This window comes from Phyllostomus discolor, chromosome 5, assembly GCF_004126475.2.
Source record: "Phyllostomus discolor isolate MPI-MPIP mPhyDis1 chromosome 5, mPhyDis1.pri.v3, whole genome shotgun sequence".
In the NCBI taxonomy this organism is placed as follows: Eukaryota; Metazoa; Chordata; class Mammalia; order Chiroptera; family Phyllostomidae; genus Phyllostomus; species Phyllostomus discolor.
This window is the reverse complement of record NC_040907.2, coordinates 151,077,618-151,093,357: the sequence shown is the minus strand read 5'-3', so window position 1 is coordinate 151,093,357 and position 15,740 is coordinate 151,077,618. Positions and strand designations below refer to the sequence as shown.

At 36.3% G+C, this 15,740-nt stretch overlaps 1 protein-coding gene across 3 annotated transcripts in view; it reads right to left on the bottom strand.

The window, feature by feature from the left end:
• Positions 1-15,740, bottom strand: part of R3HCC1L (R3H domain and coiled-coil containing 1 like) — a 94,675-nt gene that overhangs the window by 70,411 nt on the left and 8,524 nt on the right. Inside the window, exon 2 of one of the 3 annotated variants that reach the window (XM_036027123.1) lies at positions 1,979-2,087. The exons of the other annotated variants lie outside the window; for them this stretch is intronic. The gene's annotated coding sequence lies outside the window, so the exon portion shown is untranslated. The remainder of the gene's footprint in view (positions 1-1,978; positions 2,088-15,740) is intronic. 3 annotated transcript variants of the gene reach the window in all.

Sequence of the window (15,740 nt, the reverse complement as noted above, 5' to 3'; positions counted from 1 at the left end):
TAATCCCTTATTCAGAATTAGGCATAATACCTAGCAGAACCATCAAATAAATACACTTCCTTTGTATAACCATTCTCATAATCAGAGAAAGGACTGAACCAAAATCTACCCCACATTACATTCTACTCCACAATCCAAATAATACCCAGGAATTCTACCCTTGATGTCTGATGAATACTATTATAGTTGCCTGCCTCTGAACCAATAACAGCTGGTGGTATGTGTATATATACACATGTTAAACAAACAAACAAATAACAGGATATACATTTGGCTCTAGATATGGTAACTGGCCTTATTACCATGGCAATAATGCCTTGAAAAGATAAACCCCATCCCTATTAATCTAAGTTTTATAGTCTCATTTCCTGGGATGAAGTGTTATTTCTAGTCTGTTCAAAATTTTTAAATCCATCCAATCCATACTCTCATCAAAAGAACACCTACCTTACAGTTTTGATGAAGAATGAAACAGTAACACCTTGAACCCCAACATACACTCTAGCTGTTTATTTCATCTTATTATCAGAGCTAATGAGAATAGATTCCACTCAAACTGCCCACAGAATCCAAACTGCCTAGCTCTTTTCTCACTTCTTCCCCTCCCCATCTCCTCTATAATTTCCACACAACCACCTTGTTCTGCTGCCTATCTTCCCCCAACTGCTCCACAACAATTCACAGGCTGTCACAGATTGTCAGCACTGCGTTTGGGGACTTGGGAAGTACTCTTGTGGGACAGTGCAGTGTGTTAGTACAGCATTTTCCCAGATACAATGTCACTCTTTATAGCCAGTTGCAAATTAGTTTCCTCTTAAAAAAAATAATACTCCTAATAAGACAGGTACAAGGAGATTTTAAATAACCAAGATTAAAACTCACTTTGGTTTGCACTGAGATCTGGACCATTTCAGAGTCATGCACACCAATGAAATCCCATGCCTCTACTTATATAAGCCATGCACACCATCTAGGAACATCTGAAGTCAGCTTTCTGAGGCTAACAAAAGCAAAAAGACTACCAAAACACATATCAAAAGAGAATCTTCTTCCTCCCCTTTTTCTGTTCCTATGGCTCCTCATTGTTAGAGTCCATTTGAGAATACTTTAAGCTCAGCTGTCAACACCAACATTTATTTCTCACTTGCTATGAAAAATCATTTAAAAGAAAATTCTGCAAATCACCAATAACATTCCATTATAGTTTCTATTCAATTTTTTGCCACGTGCTTCAGCAGCACACAAGTACAATTATCTTCTAACAGTTGCTGTGACTGGCCCTTTTGTACTACTAAAACCTTTACCCTACACATCAGCTTCCCAGTTGCCACTGGCTACACATGAGAGTCAGAAGCTGAAATAGACTGCAAAGATCAGCAGAGGATGAGGGTGAGAAAAACATCTCACAAAGCAGCAGTTCCTACCAATTTAATAAGCTTTCTTAAAAAAATTTTTAACTGAAAGTAAACACCTATGATGTTAAAAACTGAAATCAATTTCACTAAATATCTATTTTTCATTTTCCAGTTCTTTGATAGATTCATTCTCCTTTATTATGCTTTACTAAAAACTTAATTATCTATTCTTTAATCCTTACAGTAACAATGCATCTTTGCTGATCCCTATATGAACTATAGGGAAGCTAGAACTTAAAAGGAAGGATGTTGATTCTCAATTTTTCTAGTGGAAAAAGACTGAAGGAAGCAAAACTGGTAATCCATCTTTGAGACCTAATCCCAGTTTTTAACCAACCTCCTTTCTCTTTATATCAAACATCAAAATTAAGAAAGAAACAGTGAAGAAAAAAAATCTTCCAGTGAGCCTAAGTCTTTTAGGAAATTGCCACTTTACAACTTGTTTTACATGAAAGTTACAAAATATAATGATGGAGAAGAAACAGAATATAAGCAAACAAATATTTAAGAGTAAATGAACAGTATTTTTATAAAACATGCATAAGTATATTTAACTGACTTACCAAATAAGTGACATTTATTTTTTATTTTTTGAATACAACTCTAGAACAAATAGACTGTCTGAAGGAAAATGACATAAAAGTTCCCTTCTGATAGAGACAGCAGCCTCACCTGAAAAATAATGATGAAAGTTATTTTTATAAAAATATGTAGTTATCAATTCTTTGATAACTGTGCACTTAACATACTCATTTTGTGAATACTAAGAGTTTAATACAGTGATTTACCATAGACTGTGCAATGAAAATAAATACATACACACAAAAGTACATTTTAGAAGCTCATCAACAAAACAGAGTAAAGAAATGTCACCTCTAGCCCTGGCTGGCATAGCTCAGTGGATTGAGCGCGGGCTGGGAACCAAAGTGTCCCAGGTTCGATTCCCAAACAGGGTACATTCCTGGGTTGCAGGCCATAACCCCCAGCAACCACACATTAACTCTCACTCCCTCTCCCTCTCCCTCTCCCTCTCCCTCTCTCTCTCTCTCCCTTCCTTCCCTAAAAATAAATACATAAAATCTTAAAAAAAAAAAAAAAAAGAAACGTCACCTCTCATTCTCAGTCTTCTGAGAAGCAGAAACTCCTATTAATTGCCATTAAAAAAAGAGAGAGAGACATGAAACAAAATAATACAAATGATAATACAAATGATCAAAAACACAAAATGAGCCCTGATCAGTGTGGCTCAGCAGGGTGGGCAGGGTTCAGCAAAGAGAAAGGGGCAAGTTTGATTCCTGGTCAGGGCACATGCCTGGGCTGCAGGTTTGACCCACAGTCAGGGCACCTAGGGGAAGCAACCAGTAGACATTTCTTTCTCACACTGATGATTCTCTTTCTCTCTTTCTCCCTTTCTTCCCCTTTCTCTTAAAACAAAAATCCACACAAACAAAAAGATACTCAACTTCCAGTTATTACTATAGTTCTTATAGGCACGTGGTAGATGCTTAGTAAAAACATGCTGAATGGATGTTTGAATGGGTGGATTCAAAATTAGCCTCATCAGTTAGCAAAGAAATAATAATAAATATATTCTTTATTGCCCATCAAACTGGCAAATATTTTTTAAAAAGCACTAAGTCCCTGTTTTGGTGACTGTAGAGTGAAAAATTATATAAAATAAACAATTTTAATGTCCATCTATATGGGTCAGAGTAAATAAATTATGGTACACCTATGTATTATTTAAAACAATATAGACATTAAAAGAATAGTGTAGCTCTGCAAACACCGAAATAAAAATCTATAAAACACAGTAATAAGTTTTATAAAAATGGCAAATTCAACAAGTGTACAAAACCAATAAAAAGAAAACTTTAAGACAGTCCAATGACAAAAAAGTAGAGCTGAATTTCCATTCTAAAATTCCTTGTTTTGGGGTAGAAAACTCACCACAACTCAACATCATACAGATGTCAGTTCTCCCTAAATTAAGTTATGAATTTAACATAATCCAAATAAAATCCCAATACAAGCAAGCTTTTTTACAGAGACAGCAGCTACTAAAGTTCAACAGAAAAAACAAACATGTAAGAACAGCCAATAAAACAATAAAAAATTTTAGAAGCTAGCTCCTGATATACATATAATTAAAACTGTGATAATGGTGCAGGAATAGACAGACAAGTATAAAAAGAAAAACAGAAAGTCCAGAAATAAACTCAATGGAAACTTAATATATGTTAATGGTGACATCTCAAAACACTGGGGCAAAATTGTACTTTTTTTTAAAGGATTTTATTTATTTATTTTTAGAGAGAGGGGAAAGGAGGGAGAACGAGTGGGAGAGAAACATCAATATGTGGTTGCCTCTCATGAGCCTGGACAGCAACCCAGGCATGTGCCCTGACTGGGAATCAAACCAACAATCCTTTGCTCTGCACTCTGGCACTCAATCCACTGAGCCATACCAGCCAGGGCCAAAACTGTACTTTTTAAAGAATGTATGCTGAGACAACAAATTAGTATTTGTACAAAGATTATTAAGTTCACACAACATTTATTTAAAATTATCTCCAACTGAATCAGGGATCCAAACATAGTAACTAAAACTATCAGTCACTGCAGTATTGTTTGTAAATGCAAAACACTGGAAAAAGCATTAAAAAAAAATGGCTAACATCCTCACAAGAGAGTACTTTCCAACTCTAGGAGTAAGGAAAAAACGAAGGGAGGGAGGGAAGAGGGTAAACTCTAAAAATTGATATGGAATGGAGTCCAAAACATGCTGTTTGGTGAAAAAAGTATAGTACAAAAGAGTGTCTATGGCATGTTACATTTAGTGTGTTAAAAAAAAAAAAGAAGAGGAAACATAGCTGTGTTTCCTCATTTCTGGGGAAAACCATACAGGAAGGATAATTCGGAAAATGAGACTGGATATCCATAGAAGGCAGGCAGACAGGGTGGAAAGGAAAGGATTAAAAAACTGGGTGCCACTGCTCTAAGGATATATTTTTTATATAATTCTGACCTTTGGAACAATATTAATGTTTCACATATTCAAAAATAAGTAAGATCAACTAGGATGAAGAGAAAACTTAAAATTAAAATAGAACCGAAGTGTACTTCAAATAACATAAAAACGTTGGGGAGGGAAAAACATTGGGGAGAGAAAACTAATCCATGTAACTTTTAAACACGGTTTTTTTATATTAGAGATGTCCAAAAGAAACATAATAGGAGCCACATATATAATTTAATATTTCCTAGTGGCTGTGTTTAAATAAAGTAAAAATAGATAAAAAATAATTTTATTATTTTATTTTATCTGATACAGCTAAAATATTTCAAAATATAAACAATAAACTAAAATATTAATTCCTTATTTCATACTAAGTTTTCAAAATCCAGTATATATTTTACACTTATGACACATCTCAATTCATGTGTTTAGTGGCTACCCTACCCTACTGGACAATGGAGAGTTAGATTATATGCTAAAGGGAAAAAAAACTATCAACAAATACTGAACTCTACTTACAAGGTGTCTTTTAAATAGTGGTATAAGTTAGCAATTCTTAACTTATTTCCTGATATTCTGGAACTGAGCCAATAAGTAAAAACATAAATAATGGGGCTACGTTTCTCACTGTTAGGAGAGGGAGTTATATATATATAAAATGAAGGATAGAATAAATTCTGTAGTGTTGGATTAGAATCGGTGTATCAATATAAATTCATTCCTTTCCGTAGACAGATAAAAATGTATATGAATGTGTGTGGACACACACACATCTATCCCATGTATCTATTTCCTAAGTGCCTGCTGAGAGAGCCTAGAAGCAATAACACACTGCAGCAATGAAGACATCTAGAGTCCAGATCCTGGCTTATAAAGCCATTCTCTACTAAAAGGAAGTAATAACTCATTCCAAGGCTCAGGCTGGAAAAGTATTAGATCTAGAACATCCTGCGGAGGAAAAAAAGTGAGGAAGTGCTCTAATGACAAGAGCAAGCCAAAAGGAGACAGGAATCAACACGAAGGGGTTCCCAATGGCCAAATCAGGGACAGCATAAAAATAATGAAATAGATTCCCAGTCAGGGCACATGCCTGGGTTGCAGGCCACCGCCCCCAGCAACCGCACACTGATGTTTCTCTCTCTCTCTCTCCCTCCCTTCCCTCTCTAAAAAAATAAATACATAAAATCTTTTTAAAAAAATAAAATGTTAAAAAAATAATGAAATAAAGGAGTATTATAAATAAGCATGGAATAAATGATAGAATTAGAAAATCATCATTTAGGAACCATCACAAAAATGATTCAGGCAGAAATCACTGATGGATACTAGAATTAGTAAGTAAAATTTCAAAAAATAACAGAATATTCATCATCTCAAGTATTTTGTCAAAGACACTTCAAAACTACAAACGAAGTGTAAATGTATTTAATCCCAGTAAAAATGATTAAAATGGTAAATTTTATGTTATATGTAGTTTGCCACCAAAAAAACTACAAAAGGAAAAATAATAACTTCACATTGGAAAACCTAACAGACAACTACCTCTAATGAAGTTGTAACATTGCTTTCTGTGGCATTCTTGCCAGAAATGAATAACCTGAATCCAACCAATTAAAAGAAAATATCAGATAAAGCCAATTAGAGGCATTCTACAAAATAACTGGCCCTGCAGTCTTCAAAATGTCAATATCATGAAAAGAACAAGACCGGAAATGCTCCACATTAAAGGAAACAAAAGAGATATGACAACTGAATGCACTCCAGGATCCAAAATTTTCTTTTGTAATAAAAATTTATTATTGGGACAATGGGTGCAATTTGAACAAGTATATAGATTAGATGATAATATTAAATTAGTGTTAATTTCCTGATTTTGACAATTGCACTGTGGTTACATAAGAGAATGTCCTTTTTTTTTTGGAAAATGCACTCTCATGTACTTAGGGTATACAAGGGAGTAGGTGTGCACCTTAGCCTCAAACGTTCAAGATACATGAGAGAGAGAGACAGAGAGAGACACGTGTTAACACTGAAGTACCTGGGTGAATTTTTTTGTACTATTTCGTAGTCTGAAATAATGTCAAATAAATTAAACAGGGGAAAAAGATGTTAGCACAGTACCTGGCACATAACTTCTGCATAAGTGGTAGCTATTAGATGTGTAATGAGAATATTATCTCTAGATTCTGTACAAAAAATTCTCAAGACATATATTCTTTTATGGTGGGAAAAAATTGAGGAGCAAAATAATACATAGGGTATGTTCTCACTTAAACAATACTTGTACAAATACATAGGTAGCTGCATAGAAAAGACTAGAAAGTATACACTAGACAGTTATATGGTTAGTTCTGGGCAGTGGAATTAAAATGGTTCTATTTCATCCTCAAACTACTGGTATTTGCTAAATAACTTTCTTATAATGAAGATGAATCATTTTGTTTTTTTTCCAAAAATTCTTTTTAGAAATTAAAGGCATAGTGCACAATCAAGAAAGGCTTGACATCCTTACTTTTTCCATAACAGTGCCCTCAGCAGACTTATATTTAGTTACTGTGTAAGTACCATATTGTTACTTTGCCTTTCACATAGTAAAATTATTTTTCATATAAAAATATTCATTATTCTTATCAAATCATGTCAGTCTCGTGGGTTAAGAGAGTGGGAATGGACATGAATGGACATACACAAATAATTTTGCTTTCTTTCCAAAATCTAAAATAACAGTAAAGTTTTTAAGGCATAAATTAACAAGGATGGTCAGAATTGAAGAGGAAAAAAGTAACAAAACTTGGAAAGTCGGACATATACAGATGAATGCTAACTGTATAGTAGATCCTGGAGAGCCAAATCTCAATCCAGCAGTAGAGAAGCTGAGACCCAACTCAGTTTACACACAGAAATCTGCACAAGAGTCAGGAACTGCCCTGCCAGCACCACCCCTGGAATTGAAAGTGAAGTGGGGAAGGGCCTAGGTGTGAAAACTGCTTGAGTAGTCAGATCCTTAGATCACCCCTTGTCCCTGAAAGAGGACTTGAGGTTGTCTCTGCAGAATGTAAAACAGATTATCTCTATTTTGGGGACTGACTAGGAATACAGAGGTCTTAAAACTGGGTGATTATGTGAACATATTAAACACTAAGATCTACTACCCGTCTTCCCACAAACCAGCTCTAAGAAAAATGCAAACTATTCTAGATTGAAAGGGCCCTCTAAGTATCTACAATACCCTCACAGCATAAAATAGAGTTCTATACCAAAGCACATCACTGTGAAATTTTGAAATACTGGGGAGGAACATAGCAGAGATCCAACAAGGTCCAAAAACAAAAGATTATTCATGTTGACTTAGGACTTCTAAACAGCAACAGAAGAAGAAAAAGAAACACTATGTCTTCAAATTCTGAAGAAAAATACTTTGAATCTAGAATGTTACACTTACCCAAACAAAATCAAATGTGAAGACAAAAACAAACAAACAAACAAAAAAATACCCACCCCCACATATTGACATGGAAAGGCTCAAAAAATCACCTCCCGGGTACTCTTAGAAAATTACTAGAGGATTGAGAAATTGCAAGTTCTTACACATTTAGGGAAAAAAACAAATGTAGACAAAGTAAAAGCTGTCAGGAGAACCAGTTTAAATCCATTCAGTTGATAAGGACAACTTACTTCATGAGGCACTCTCTTTTTTAAAATTATATTTTATTGATTATGCTATTACAGTTGTCCTGATTTTCCCCCCTTTGCTCACCTCCATTCAGCATCCCCTACTGCCTCTGGCAATCCCCACCATGTTCAAGTCCATGGGTCACAGGTATAAATTCTTTGGCTACTTCATTCCTATACTGTACTTCACTTCCCTGTGGCTATTCCGTAACTGCCTATTTGTACTTCTTAATCCCCTTACTTCTTCTCCTATTCTCCTCCACCCCCTCCCATCTGGCCAGCCTTCTGGTAACTAACTTTTTTTTCTCTTGCTGCTTTTAAGATGTTTCTCTGTATCTTTAACCTCTGGCCATTTTAATTATGATGTGTCTTGGAGTGGGCCCTCTTTGCATCCATCATAACTGGGACTCTCTGTGCTTCCTGGACTTGCATGGCAATTTTCTTCGCCAAATTAGGGAAGTTTCCTTTCACTATTTTTTCAGAAAGATTTCTAATTCTTGCTCTTCTCTTCTTCTGGCACCCCTATGATACAAATTGTTAGAATTCTTGAAGTGGTCCCAGAGGGCTACTTATACTATCCTCCTTTTTTGGATTTTTTTCTTCTTGTTGTTCTGATTAGTTATTTTTTGGTTCCTTATACTCTAAATCATTGATTTGATTCTCAGCTTCATCCACTCTATTGTGGTTTCTTTCCCTGTAAATTGTTCTTTATTTCAATTAGTGAATCCTTTTGTTTCTGACTGGGTCTTTTTACGCTGCTAAGGTCCTCTCTAAGTTCCTTGAACATCCTTATAACCAGTGTTTTGAACTCTGCATCTGATAGATTGCATATCTCCATTTTGTTGAGCTCTCTTTCTGGAGTTTTGATCTGTTCTTTCACTTGGGCCATGGCAGCCTCCCTGTGTTTGTTTCTATGTATTAGGTCAAGCTGCTTTGACTCCATGTCTTGGTAGTGTGGTCTAACATAGTAGGTTTACTATAGGGCACAGCCTCCCCTATCACCCAAGCTGGGTACTCAAGGTATGCCCTTTGTGTGGGCTGAGTACACCCTCCTCTCGCAGTTGAGCCTTGTTTGCTGTTGGTATATCAATGGGAGGGATATACCCAGGGCAGTCAGCTGCAAGGATTGGCTGTGGCCACTTACCATCAACTCCACCCTCCATGGAGGATCAGCTGGCAGGGTGGTGGTGCTCCAGTGTGGTCTATAGCTGTCCACTGGGTATGCTCGCCCTGGGTTTCCTAGGTAGTGCAAGCTAAGGTTAGCCCACACCTGTGTTTTGCCTGGGGCATCCTGTCTGAGCTGTAAAACAATCTGAGATGGCTGCTACTTGTGTTGGGGTTGGAGATTCCCAGAAGTCAAGCTGTGAATCTAAACTGGGGGCTACTAGGGCTGAAGCCAACTGTTGCTTGTTTGATAGGATTTGGGAGCCAGACAGCCATTCTTATGGAAAAACAGCTTCGGTGGGCCCATAAATTGGATGGGGCAGAGGTTCTGGGGATCTCCAAGGCAAATCAGTGTTAGCCAATTTGATGGAGTCTCAGATATGCCACCAGGCTTACCAGCTCTGCGAGGGGAAGGAAGGTTTAACAAAGGGACAATGGTCTCTGCTCAACTTGATTCTAGACACTTCAGTCTCTCCCTGTATAACACTGGTGCCTTTCAAGCTGCCACCCTGGTGCTGGAGCTCAGAGGGAGTGAGTCTGAGTAGGTGAGTCCATGTGAGGGTTCTTTTAAGAGGAACTGTTTGGGGCTCCAGAAGTTTCTTCCACCGACTCAATCCCCGCTGGGTTTTGCACCCAGAAGTTGTGGGGACTTATCTTCCTGGCAACGGAAAACTGGGCTGGGAAGCCTGGTGTGGTCTTGGACTCCTCGCTCCCGAGATATCCCTCCTGAATTTTTATCCATGTGAGTGTGGGACCAGCCCATTCCACGTATGGGCCCCTCCTACCAGTATGGGTGATATGGCTTCTTTAATTCCGTAGTTGTCAGACTTCCAACTCAGCTCAATGTCTGACGTTCCTGAGTGATGGCTGTTACATGTTTTAGTTGTAATTTTGATGTGGTTGCACAAAGAGGCAAGCCTACATCAATGTCTGCCTACATCACCATCTTCCAGCAGGCACTCTTTTACAAGCCAACCAGTCAGAAAGAGAAAACTACACCCCTGAGTGCCAAGCAATCAACAATGCCAACCAAGTAGCCATGCATCTACAGATGATGTTAATCCATTTCTGCCTCTTACTTAATACTGGATTGACCAAAAAGTTCAATTTTTCCATAAGATGGCTCTAGTGAGCACTTAGTTTTCTTTAACTTCATTTGAAATAATTTTGTCAGACTCTACTGTGACAGCTGTCATATCAGCATACATTTAAAAAAAAAACTTACCAAAATTGGTTAATTTTTGTATAGCCATTTTAATATTGAAGATAGAATAAGCAACATTTTCAGCATATTATGCTTTATTATTTCAGAAAGGTAAAACTGCAACTGAAATGCAAAAAAAGACTTGTACAGTACATGGGGGAGGTTCTGTGACTGACCGAATGTGTCAAAAGTGGTTTGTGAAGTTTCATGCTCAAGATTTCTTGCTGGACAATGCTCCACAGTTGGGTAGACCATTTGAAGTTGATAGTGCTTCAAAGAGAGACACTGAGAACAATCATACATGTTCTACTACATGGGAGATAACCAACATACTCAAAATATCCAAATCAATAAAGTTATTGGTAAAAATGAAATGTGTCTTTTATTTTACAGAAAAAACTAAACAAACTTTTTGGCCAACCCAGCATCTTCCAATCCCTGAACTCCACACTCCCCCAAAACACTACGTAAGGTTAACAATCTGCTTTGTTCAGGGAGATTGTGCTTGATCAGATATTCTAGATAGTGAGTGATGGTCTCACTATCCTTTGACACCAAACAAGGAAATAAATAAAAATACGGACAGACATAGGTATGGAACACAGGATATTCAACATGAAAGAAGTGAAGAAATATTGTGAAATGGTGATTCCAGGATGCTGACTGTGCACCAGAAGTAGAAAGCAACTGATCCAGATGGAAGCCATGTGACAGAGACAGGCATGTTGGAGGCTGTCATCCCCATACTCTTGGCCAAAGCACCATCTTTTTAAATTTGACACGGCTACTAGAGGATGTGCTCTACCTAAGCAAGAGGGTAAATGAAGAATGAGAAAATAAGCATTTCAACAACACTGGGAATCAAACCCAAAAGGAAAGAAAAGTCTAAGGATGACAATAAAGGGAAATTACTGTGTGACAGGCTGAGACAGTAGGCCTATTAGAATAATGAGGTCTCCAGAGAAGAAGTTCCCAAGAATTTTTTTTAAAAAGGAAGAAAATTGGAACTGACAGATTATTTGACTGAACCCTGTGGAAAAACTGCACTGAGCGGCTACTATTTAAGATACTATCAGCAAACAAAATTTGCATAGGCATAATAAACACACACACTAACTGTTTTATTTAACTAAGTATTATAATAAATTGGTGAATCAAGATCAGATTTACACATATATTATTTTAAACTATAAATATGTAAATGCTAGAAGAAATAGCTTAAAGACTTGATTATAGTGGTTAGTTACATTCAGGAAGGGAAGTAGGGAGAATGGGCAGGAATAGGACAAGAAGTATATTTTGTTGTAAATCCTTTTTTAAAAACTATTTGACTTTATAAACTATATTTATTTTAAGCTATATTGTCCACTGAAAAATATAAATAATAGGAACATACAAACTTCTAATCTTAAAATACATTGCTCATCATTCAAAAATGCCTAAAAACATTTTCAATTGAAGGGGACAAAAAATCCTAGGGAAAAAAGTCTTCCCTTTTTTGTTAGAAGACCTTCATATTTCTAATACTTAAAAGAACATAAACATACAAAATAAAGGTGTGCTTTAAAATTTTTAAAAATTTAAGCAAAAAATTACCAATTAAGTGGAGAGAATTGAGTAATTGTAATACTAGTAAGATTGTAGGTCTGACCTTACTTACAAATTCATTAATGATCAGGACAGTGCAAGTACACACATTTAATTAAATTTATTCACTTATCTGCTTTGGGAAGTAAGATTAACAAACAGTGAGAGAGAGTAGTAATATAAAAGCACAGAGACAAATTAAAAACCCTGGCCCAAAACAACAAATTGGGAATGAATAGAAGGTAGGTAAAATTCTAGGCCTTAAAACAACAAAGGGATACCAGAGGCTTATTTACATCAATTTACTGCACAATATTTGCCATATGAAGTAATTTTGGCCAACACTAATGTTAAATGAGGATACACACCACACACACATATAAACACATGTACTTCTGTGTACATGTATACACACATGCATACACATATGTATTTTTTTCCTTATGAGACTAATATCCTATTAAGCAAGGATTCACAAAGGCATTATACCCTAAAAACAAAGTATTATTGATGCAATTTGACAAGAGTAGTTTTATACTGTTTCAAGAAATACAGAAATTCTATTAAGGATTATCAATAATTAATTAAACTGTCCTAAAGACAACTCTGTTATCTATTCTCTATTGTTCATCTGGATACTCTTGGATTATCCTCATTGTTTCTGTTCTTTATTCCTAAGCATTGACCATTGAAAGAGTCTATGTTTTCCCATCCTCTTCAGCAGGAAAGTGTGGCTAGTTATGTGACTAAATTTCACCAATGGAATACGAGCAAAGGTGATATGGTATGTAACTTTCAGGAAATACCCTTAAAGGGAGGGAGATGTGTTCTTCTCTTCCTCCTTTCTGCTGGTTGGAATGTAGATGAAATGGAGAGAGCCCCAGTATCCATCTAAGACAAAATGACTTTGGAAAAAAATAGAATCAATGCCTAATAGAGAAACAACATGACAGCACAACAGACAATACTGGTCCTGGAATGCTTCTGTAATTCCTGACATTGAGATTTTAAACTTCCATCAGTCTCTGTTATTTCTTGCAACCAAAGCTAATACTAATTAATACAACCTCTATAATTAATATACACTCGTGTGTTTTTCTTTGTCTAAACAATCTCCTTCGGCTCCTTTGCAGACTCCTTTTCTGCCTCCCACTCCCTTACTATGAGTAGTCCCTCAGTATTTCATCCTTGGCCTTTTCTGCTCTTATCTCACTAAATTCTAGGCCAAACATTCTAAAACACCACACCTTGACATGTCTTATCTTTTATTTGAGCTTTAATTTTATCTCCAGCTGACTACCATTTCACTTATATGAGACACAATTACACAGGAACATGTAGTTTTTAAAACAAACGAAACAGATAAATAGACAAAATGGTCATGGCAGCAATAATAGAAGTTATTTTAATGGTAATTAATAGCTAATTATTTCCCAGGCATTGTTCTAAGAGCTAAGTCTAAGGGCTAATCCTCACAAAAATCCTAGGAACTAAGGAGTATTATCACTATCCCCACTTTAAAAATAAGGAAACTGAGAACCAGACAAATTAAATAACTTGCTCAAGACACAGAATGTACTAAAGAGGTCATGTACTAAAGAGGTCATCCAAACCTAGGCTTTTTAGACCCATCCTCTTAACTAGAGTGCACTAGCATTTTATTCTAAAGATGCTATCACAACTGAAGACATTTTAAGATTGTCCTCAGCAACCATGATAGTCATTTAGATAACAACCATAGTAATAAATTTCATGCATCTGAAAATTAATTTTTAAACACTGTCAAATATCACTTAGAAACAAGTATGGTAAATAAGATGAGCGATCAAGCAAGACAATACTCTTTAGGGGACAAGGTATATGACCATGAAGTAATGAGATTAGTTTTCTTATATGGCTCTAATGGTTCTGTTGAGTTCCAAAAGAGAAATTTCAGAGTACTTATTTGCTAGAAAAAAATGCATGGACTCAAAAAAAAATTACTTTAAAAGGCATTAGTTATTTTTAAAGCAACAGATTTTTTTAAACCTACCACTCAAATTATCTAACACCTAAATCTTAGCAACTGAACTCATTATCTTTCTCCCTAGACCTATCTAAGATCCTTCCCAGTGTCACCATCAATGACACACAATGTACTTGATGTCAGGCTCAAACTGAGATATTCTGACTCTTCCAGCTCTTTTAATCCCATCCTTACTGTTCTTTCTCCACAAATACTATCACAGTTTCTATTTCCACATTACTTCATAGTTGTCCTATCAAAATACTCCCCAGCTGCTCCTTCCTTGAGGTTATCCCAGAAATCTACCAGGATAATCTGTCTAGAATATTGTTTTCATCACATGACTTTCAACAGAACTACTGTCACCTTCAGAACTGAATCTAACTTCTTCAGCCTAGCTTTCAAGCCTTCCGCTAATTATTTTCATTCTCCCCACACACATAAAGCTAGTAAATCATATCTCTTTAGTACTCATCATCAGTAAAATCATCCCTTCTATTGTGCAACACCTATTCCCTTTTTGTCTCTAAGTTCACATGTTGCACCCCTTTTTGCTTTTAACTTCTCATCACTCTATGCGGAATTTTCTTCTACCTTCTCCAGTCAAATTCTTATTCTATCACTTCATTCAAGATCCTCCTCTTCCACGAAGTCTTAAATATATGCAACAATGTCACATACACATTGCTGTATTTTGTACTCCTCAACTGAGAGACCATCCAGTAGTAAAAATGAAAGAATTTCAAAGACTGATCAGTCTAGAACTTGTTTTGTATGTGAGTGATTTTCTAAGCTCAGGGTTAACTTCCATCAGAGTGTGGTGTCAAATGACGTGGAAAGTTAATCTGACAGCTGACACAATGGAAGCCCACAGATATTCTATAATTTGTCCAATTGTTTAGGAGGTTAAAATACAGCTGTATTTACTAAATCCTCTAGAATGACTGAGTTGAATTTATGGTAAAATAATAAGAAATACTTTAAAGTTACAACTATATGACATTATGAAGCCAAAGATAAATTCCTCATCCTTGAACTCAAGTGTCAAAGGCAAAGAAAAGTTTCAGGCTATTCAAGGAAACAAACAAGAGGCACAATACAAAAAAAGAAACACTACTGCAAAAAGGGAAATAGCAATGTCACATACACAACATTGGTGGCAAAAACCAACGGCCATATGGGTCCTGGGGCTCAGCAACTCAGGTTCTTAACTAATCATTGGTTCTCACACTGGAAGGGTTAAGAGGTCTAAAAAGTCTCTGGAAATTCCAGTGTACTGAAAGATGGTCACATTGGGTTTGAAACACCTATTTGGGATGGCTGAAGAGAGTTATTGATCATTAAACAAATCAAGACTATTTCTGCCACGGCTGGCGTAGCTCAGTGGATTGAGCGCGGGCTGCGAACCAAAGTGTTGCAGGTTCGATTCCCAGCCAGGGCATATGCCTGGATTACAAGCCATGACCCCCAGCAACCGCACATTGATGTCTGTCTGTCTCCCTCCCTCCCTCCCTCTCTCTCTCTCTCTCTCTCCCTTCCCGCTCTAAAAATAAATAAATATTTTTTTAAAAAAAGACTATTTCTTTTCTTTATTTTTTTTCCTAAAATGAAAAAGTAAAATGAAAGCACAAAAGTTCTGGGAAGATTCATATGAAAAAAGTTTAGAACCATTTA